The sequence below is a fragment of the Penaeus chinensis genome, chromosome 39, assembly GCF_019202785.1.
Source record: "Penaeus chinensis breed Huanghai No. 1 chromosome 39, ASM1920278v2, whole genome shotgun sequence".
Lineage (NCBI taxonomy): Eukaryota > Metazoa > Arthropoda > Malacostraca > Decapoda > Penaeidae > Penaeus > Penaeus chinensis.
In genome coordinates, this window is record NC_061857.1 from 10,381,859 (window position 1) to 10,390,035 (window position 8,177).

Sequence of the window (8,177 nt, forward strand, 5' to 3'; positions counted from 1 at the left end):
CGTGGTTGGGAAGGAGGGGGGGGGGGGCTTAGGAGATGTAGACTGAGACTCAATGCTAGGGAAATTTGCACGGTCTTTTACCATTCCTTTTTCGTTGCTCTCTCTTCTCCAGCCCCTTACACTATTAATTTCCTAAGGTGTGAGAGGATGAAAGGCTGACTTTGTGCCAGTCATGAACGGCCAGGGGGAAGCACGGTATTCTCCTGTTTCGTTGTCTCGCCCTTACCCCTTAAGAGGACCCTAAGGGTGGGCTGTTTCTCTCCCCATCTTACTCAAGGCTTACCATGGCCAGTAATGGAGACTTTATACCATTATTAGAGGCAATGCAGCTCGCCCCTTTATCAAATAGGCCCACTGATTCAATGGTTAATGGTTAAGACAAATATGCTAGACATCAAAGGTCATATACTACTACGGTAAAGTATTGTGGCAAATAGGATAAAAAATAGTTAACGGTTAGGATAAATGGGCAGAAGAAGGGGACGAAGAAGAGAAGAAACAGGAAAGGGGATAAGAAAAGCCCAAGCAAAATTAAGACATGAGCTGATGTCCAAAGTAGGGATGATTAGGTCTCATCCCCCTCCTACAAATACGAGCAAGGGATTGGGGGCTCACTGATTCACATTCTCCCGGTTCTCTCCTTTGACAATGATTTTGAACACTGCTACTACTACTACTACTACTACTAATTCAAATCATCCACCCAGGTCAATACTCACCCTCCAGGACACATTCCTCCTCTTCCAACATCTATTTCATCTACTCCACCCCTACAGCTTTCTTCGTCAACTACCCCATCCTCCTTATTATTACTTTACAGCCTTATTGTCCACCACTTCGCAGTACTATCTCAACAACACTACTCCCTCTTCCACACGTTCCCATCCTTCTAATACCCCCACCTCTTCAAACATCTTGAATACTCTATTTAGCCCAACCAAATGGGACCGATTTTTCGTGAGCCTCTCCACTCTCTTCCAGCAATGTCCCCAAAAACACATAGTCAAAGATTGTTCTCGACTCGTTACAGTTACAACTAAAACCCAGGGTAAAGCATTATCAACCCTGACAGACTTTCACAGGAAAAGCCATATCTGCCCAACCTCATCCTTCCCCCATTACCGGAACTGTCTCCATCTCACCAACAAACTGTCCTCTCTACAACAAAAATTGGTCAGATTGTGAAGAGCTACTCGCCTCATGGAAAGTGCTACACCTAACCCCCTGGAGGCCGTCATAAAACCCATCAATATTGACAAGGCTACTTTCCAGAGATATGACCTCCCCTTTAATATTTACATTGGCAGAGAACCCCCCCCCCCCCCCCTGTCAATATCGGAATTGTTGGCGTCTAAGCTAACTTGCTAAACATTGCTGCTCCACAGCCCAATGCCCCCTATATGCCCAACCTGGTCATGATCGATCAAACCACTCTGCAAAGTCAACCACATGTGCCAGCTGCGGCGGCTCCCATAATGTATTTTATAGGGCCTGCCCAACTACAAGTTTGAATTTTAAGTGGCAACTCTCAGATTCAGACTTAGCCTTACTATGCAAAGCCAGACAGGAAGAATGTCGATTACGTTTTTCTCTTACTCCCTACTTCAATAATGTCGACACCCTCCTCCATCATACATTTACACTTCTACCCCCTACATCTCCCAGTCAAATTCGCATGCCTCACACCTCTCCTTACCGCAGCAGACAGTCCAAACGCTCCATCCTTTCTCCTACCACAACTTCACCTCTACCTACTACTCAGACACCAGTCTCCTCTCCCCCCTCTCACAAGAAAACCCCCACAACTCCATTGCAGAAACTCTTGAAGATATTCAAAACAATCTGTTCACTCCCTCTACACTCAAAGTGACTGCCGTTATCCATCCTCCTACTCACTTCTAACACATGGGCCCCATTGTCACTATGTGTTGATGATTAAACCATCTTCGCCTCTGTCCCATCCATACCTACTCTTCACTAACTCCTTCAATCTGCAATATCATCAGTATCTTTCTGGGCCACTAACCATGGCCTTCGGTTTTCTGCCTCCAAGTCCTTCTCCATCCTTTTTTTATCGCGCACTTGTAGGTTCCCACCCTCCATTCTTCTTATATTGCACTCCACTCCAATACCGATCTTCTCGAAAATTACTTGGCGTTATTTTTTTTTTTACTCCAAGCTGTCCTGGTGAGACCACATCTTTTCCATTAGAGAAAAAGCTTGCTGCCACCTCCAAGTCTTACAGACTCTCATAAGTCTTGGGGCTCAGATCGCAAAATTCTCTCTCGAGGCCGTGTCCTTCTCTCTCCCCGATTCTATACCTGCTTCCACCAACTTTCCCTTGCCAAATTAAGTATCCCTCGATCTCTGCTCACCTACTTCATTTTCCATTTGCATGGATACTCCCCTTTCCCCTGCTCCGACCTCTTCCCTTTTCTATCCATTCTGTTTCTCTATGGCCTATACTTTACCCCTATATTTGCTCTTCTGTTTTCCCTGACCCCAAAAAATCAGATATCCCCCCTTTTATCCTCACCTCTTTTCTTGACCATGTCTCCACTCAATACTCCAGTATCCTTGTTTTCACTGATGGCACCAAATCAACCTCCGGTGCTGGGCCGCATTAATCTTCTCAATTCGCACATCCTGAGTCGTGTCCTTAATACAAAAATATACGCCCTGAAACACATACACTCTCCCTTCTTCCTCTTTCACAATTTTTACTGACTCCTGTAACTCACTCTCTCTCACAGTCTATACACACGACCAACCGCTTCGTCTGTTACATTCAAGACTTGTTGTTATACCTGTCTACACGCCACAAATCTGTCAGGGTTTGCCGAGCCATGTCCATATCACACCAACCACGTTTCTCACGTATTCCATCCACAGATTATTACCACTATTTTGAGACCTTCTGCCCAATGGCAGTCTTTCTAGTCATCTCACCAATAAATTGCATAATGTAAAACTATCAATCTCCTAACACGCTGGAAGACGGCTCTTGCCAGCTTGCATATTGGCCACACCCGCCTTATGTAATCCTATCTGATGTCTCAATCTGATTCACACCCACGCTCCCTGTGTAATGTTACTCTTCAGTTCCACACATTCTATTGTCCTGCCCATGTGTTACTTCAACCCATACCTCTGCTCCCCCTCATCTATTCTCCCTTCACCGACCTCCCAACCTGCCAGACGTCCTTACGGAATCCCACACTATCTGTTTGGACAACCTGTTCTTACTCATACGCATGCACCTCTTTCACCTCTTTTACTCCTCTTTAACCTTTCCAATACTATTCTAGACTGTTGACGTATAGCAACTGATTTCGAAGTCAGCCCCCTTCTAATACCCTTTCTAATACTATACTTAGCACATTTATTTTGCCTTTAACCATTAACCATCCTTACCCTTTCTAATACCTTCCTACTGTTGTGCCACTGTTGACGTATAGCACCTAATAATCCCCCCCCCCCCCCCTCTTCGCTTTTCAATACTATACCTTCCTATTGGGCTACGTGACTTTTGATTTCTAGCACATTTTACTTTTTAACCATTAAATATTACTTTTTTGAGTAACAAGGGATTGGAACTATCTATTTGGTTCCTTTCAAACCGTTCTCGTTCTTGTGATTCTGAGCTTTGGAAATTTCATCATAATCTAACAATAAAAATCTTTAGGTAAATGATTTAAGTATGCATTTATTTTATTGTTATTATTATTATTATTATTATTATTATTATTATTATTATTATTATTATTATTATTATTATCATTATCACGTTAGACATAATGATGTTGAATAAAAAAAAAATCCAACTACTAAGGAACATTTATAAGCTCCATGCCTTTTGTATTATGGAAAGTCCTGTCCTTTCTGACACGTAACAATGTTATTACATTTTCTTTTTTTTTTTTGGGGGGGGGTTCGTAGGAGGTAAATTTCTCCCGTTAATATGTAATATATCTTTCAATGTCACTACATGAGCATAGCAGATTCAAATCGAATGTTTTTTGTTTTGTTATGTCTTTGTGTCTTTTAAGATTATATATATATATATAAATATATATATGATTTTTTAATTTCAATCTCACCGCAATGTTAATACAAAATTCATATTTCAGTTATTAAATAGTACTTGTATTGCCGTTACATTTTTTTTTTTTTTAATTATACACAGCATTCTTACTACTATGAATACTAATGTTATTTTCGTCATAATCATTGTTTCATTGTTCTTAATCTTTCTCTTGCCATTGTTTTCTCTTTTCTTTGGTTTTTTTTCCGAATCTTGGTTTAGTCCCATTTCCCTTTGTATTTGTTTCATGAAAAAGGAATTGCATGAACAAGAAAATACTCGTTGAATTTTCCACCAAACTTTGAACCATAGTTCATATTTGATTTTAACAATCTCAGTGGCCTAAACTGGAACTTCCTTAGATAAAAATAAGGGAAAAGTGTACACTTTTTTTTTTTTTAACAAATCTTTACATTGCTCTACATGTCGATTGGATCACAATTCTGAAACAGAACAATTATATTGTTAATGTCAGATAGTTTTTTTTCTTTCTTTTTTACACAACACGAGCACGCACATGCACACACAAAAACACGCACTTATAAATCTATACATGGTAGTCATTATAGTTCCTGTACTATTGTTTTCATAGCAAACAACATAAATGAAAAGTTAGTGTGGGCCTTAATCTTGTGTGATCGAATCTCAGAAATCATAAAAAGATGAATCACGATTAGACCACTTTCAGACGCATCGGCTTTTCGCCGTCCACGACCCATCGTCGTAGATTCCAGAGACCGCGCCGCTGTGTGGACGGCCAACAACTGTCCACATAACGACATGATAATAAATAACACTGGCGAGCAATTCTGTGCACAGGTCGAGATGGCGAAATGTTGATATGTCTATACGAGTGCAATGTCTGTTTCACAGCATCCACGGCGTCTCGCCATGCCGTTTTTAAGAGGTCGCCGTTGATAACAGCGGTCTTGACGTGTGAAAGCATCATTTTGGTTATTTGTGAGAACACAAATCGAAAAGTCGAAAGCAGCCAGGGTTTAAAGGCATTCTAAACTAGTGCAGGGACCTCAATGATATGCCAAATTTTACTGCCTGCCCTAACTTATATCACATCCACTTGCAAAATCGCTAATACCAAAAGGATCTGCCATTTCTTATTCACATTGTAGAAGCTGGGTGCCTCTAGATTTTCTCTGATATACCTTGCAGTAAGGGGTTGCAAACTAAAAGCCTCCGAGGCAGAGAGGAGTACAGTAAATGCATAATATATTTTGATAATTATGAGATTAACACATTGTGACAATGTTACATTCTATAGGCCATCTAAAACAGTCGGAATGAAATTAAAAAGTGCCTGGAACTTATTTCTTAAGGCAATAATTCTTATACCCACTATAACTACAAGGTGCATCCTTAAAACTTCATACAGCGGGAAATCTTACAATCTGTTTTCATTAAACGTGCAGTCTTACAATCCATTTTCATGCAATCTTAGTCTGGTGTTAAGCAATTTGTATTCTTAAAACTGGAAATAGTGAAAGGGGCACTTTCTTAATAAATTAAATAATGAAAACACGCACGTCTTCTCATTACCATATCCTTCCTAGGGTAATTGCGGCACATGATAGAGATCCTCCTTTCCCTTGGCACTGGCACTGAACCGAAATAGGATTCCTTCTCTCCCAGGACCTCGTGAGTGTAGTTGTATCGAGATGCGTCCCTGGCGAAGAGAGGGACGCATGAATATGAAGATACGAGGTCTTTTCTCTCTCTCTCTTCCATTCACTCATTTGTCTCTGCCTGAGTCTTGCTGTGTGTCTTGAACTGGGCAACTTGTTCTGGTAATCAAATAATCATCACTACTCTAATTCAAAATCAGGCAATAGAAGTATAAAAAGTTATATATTTATAAGTCCATTTAATAATCGGCAATTCGATTCATTTTCATTTTATTTTTTTTAAATTCTCAAATGTCCCTTGTCCCCTGTTATGTCACATCCTAGAGTAAAATGAAAACTTAAAAGTTATTATATATATATACTTTAACAACTCTAAGTTAATGTGAAAATGTAAATTCCTTTCTGATTACAGTATATGTAGGTAAAGAGTGTAAGGAGTGAGAGTATGTATGTATACATGTGAATGTGAATGTAAATGTAAATTGTGTATGTGTATCATGTATCATGTTGTGTGGTGTGTGTGTGTGTATGTGTTGAGTGTGTGTAAAGAGGCCGATGGCCGGTCGTGTGCAGATAAAGTCGCGTCTGGCACGATGCAGTAATCTTGGGGTAGAGGTGAAGGTGTAGCAGACTCCATGATCAGTAGCAGCGGCTTTATTATGGGAAAGGAATGGTACAACTGACGGACACAGGTTCGGCCCGGTGAGCGTGCTGTCGGCTGTCTGACTGTCGCTCGCAGGCGACGTCTCAAGGCGGAAGGCCTGCGGATGTTGCATTGAACAGAGAGCTTGGTATGTAGGAAGTAGTGTTATTGTAAAGGAAGGCCTGCTATCAGAGGGTTATGTGAGAAAAAGTCACGATGAACAACGAGCTATTTTGGAAGGGAGCTGGTGGCATAGGCCTTACAGTTTGTGTTTGTGTTTTGTGTGAGTGTGCGTGTGTGTGGGTTTAGTGTGTGATATCCATTAGACGGTGGAATCCATCAGAGATATGACTTCACTTCGGGAAAAACAGGAAATGAATAAGCAGATGCAAAGCAGATGTCCTATGCCCTGAGCAAGCCAGGTGAGAAGTGACCTGCGAACACCTTCCCCCTTTTCCCTGTAGGAACTGACGTCGCCTCCGCCACGGCTCTACAAAACCAAGATCTTCACAACAGTGACTGTCCTTGTCAATAAACCAACTAAGCAAATACTGAGTTTCCCTCTGGACAGGTAATATAGAGACCATTATAGCTGGTGTTCACGGTGGTAGAAATCACTTTCCTGCCTCTGCTCGATAATCGTCGTCAGCAGCTTACAGGACCACGTAAATACACAAGGGTCATATTCCTTTTTCCTTGTCCCCCGTTTGTATACTACGAGCGAGCCATTTTCTTAAAAGTACAAGTACTTAGGTACATAGAGAAGTGGGAAGGTCGTGCTGTGCATGTATATGGGGAATTGTTGTGAGTATTTTGTTCTTCCTTTCATTCGATAACGCAGTCATGATATTTCAAAACAAAGTAATATTGGCGTTCTAGGTTCTTTTCTGAATTCTCTAATGAGCTCTCCTCCATCTGAAAATACTTGTGCAAAAAAGTTGATTGTCGTAAAGACTCTTCAGACTTAGCTAGGTTTCTGCCCTAAAGACTCTGACTCATCTCTTACTTCTCTCTCAAACCGAAACCATTCTCTAACTCCATACTCCTCTGACCTCACCCTTGTTACAACTGCATCAAGCATGGGTCCTGACATGGACCCCACTATGTACAATGTAGCGTCAAAATTCTTAAGCTCTAAGATCTCGGTGGACCAATTCGTTACGGATGTGGAAGACAATAATCCATTTAGAGGTTAGACTGGAGTCTGCTACATTGTACCTCATGGCAGCCAGAATGCGACTCAACCACGTTAATCCGAGAGTGGCTAAAGCTCTAGATTCCTTAAATCATTTGCCTGAAGATCAGAAGTCGTATAAAATGTTAAAGAGTATTTTCACTTCAACATTTTCGAGGCAGACAGAGAATCATCCTTTATGACCGATAGAGTTATTAGAGATTAGCCTACTTCATTTCCAAAGGATGATCTTTCGTCTTGCTTAGATTTTGCATGAAGCTAATGCAGTGGGCGCAGTCTATCCCGGTCTTAGACGCGGCGGTGTGTCTAAAGCAATGTGTTACTCAGAGCGGTGTTTTTTTTGTGTGTGTGTTTTTTTTAATATTAAGCGTGTTTAGTATCATTTATCTCTCAGGCTGTGTGTAAACGAGTTTGGGATAAAGTTGGCAGTGCTTCATTCGATAAACTTCCTGAAGTCCTCGCAAACGATGTGTCAGACAAAGGTGGAAATGTGCAGGTGGTTGCTGATGTAGTTATATCAGGGAAAAATAAAATAAAAAATCATAAAAATATCAGCGCGGGGCGGAGTGAACCGCAGCGTAAACCGCCGAACAATGGTTCCAAACACCTTAAATG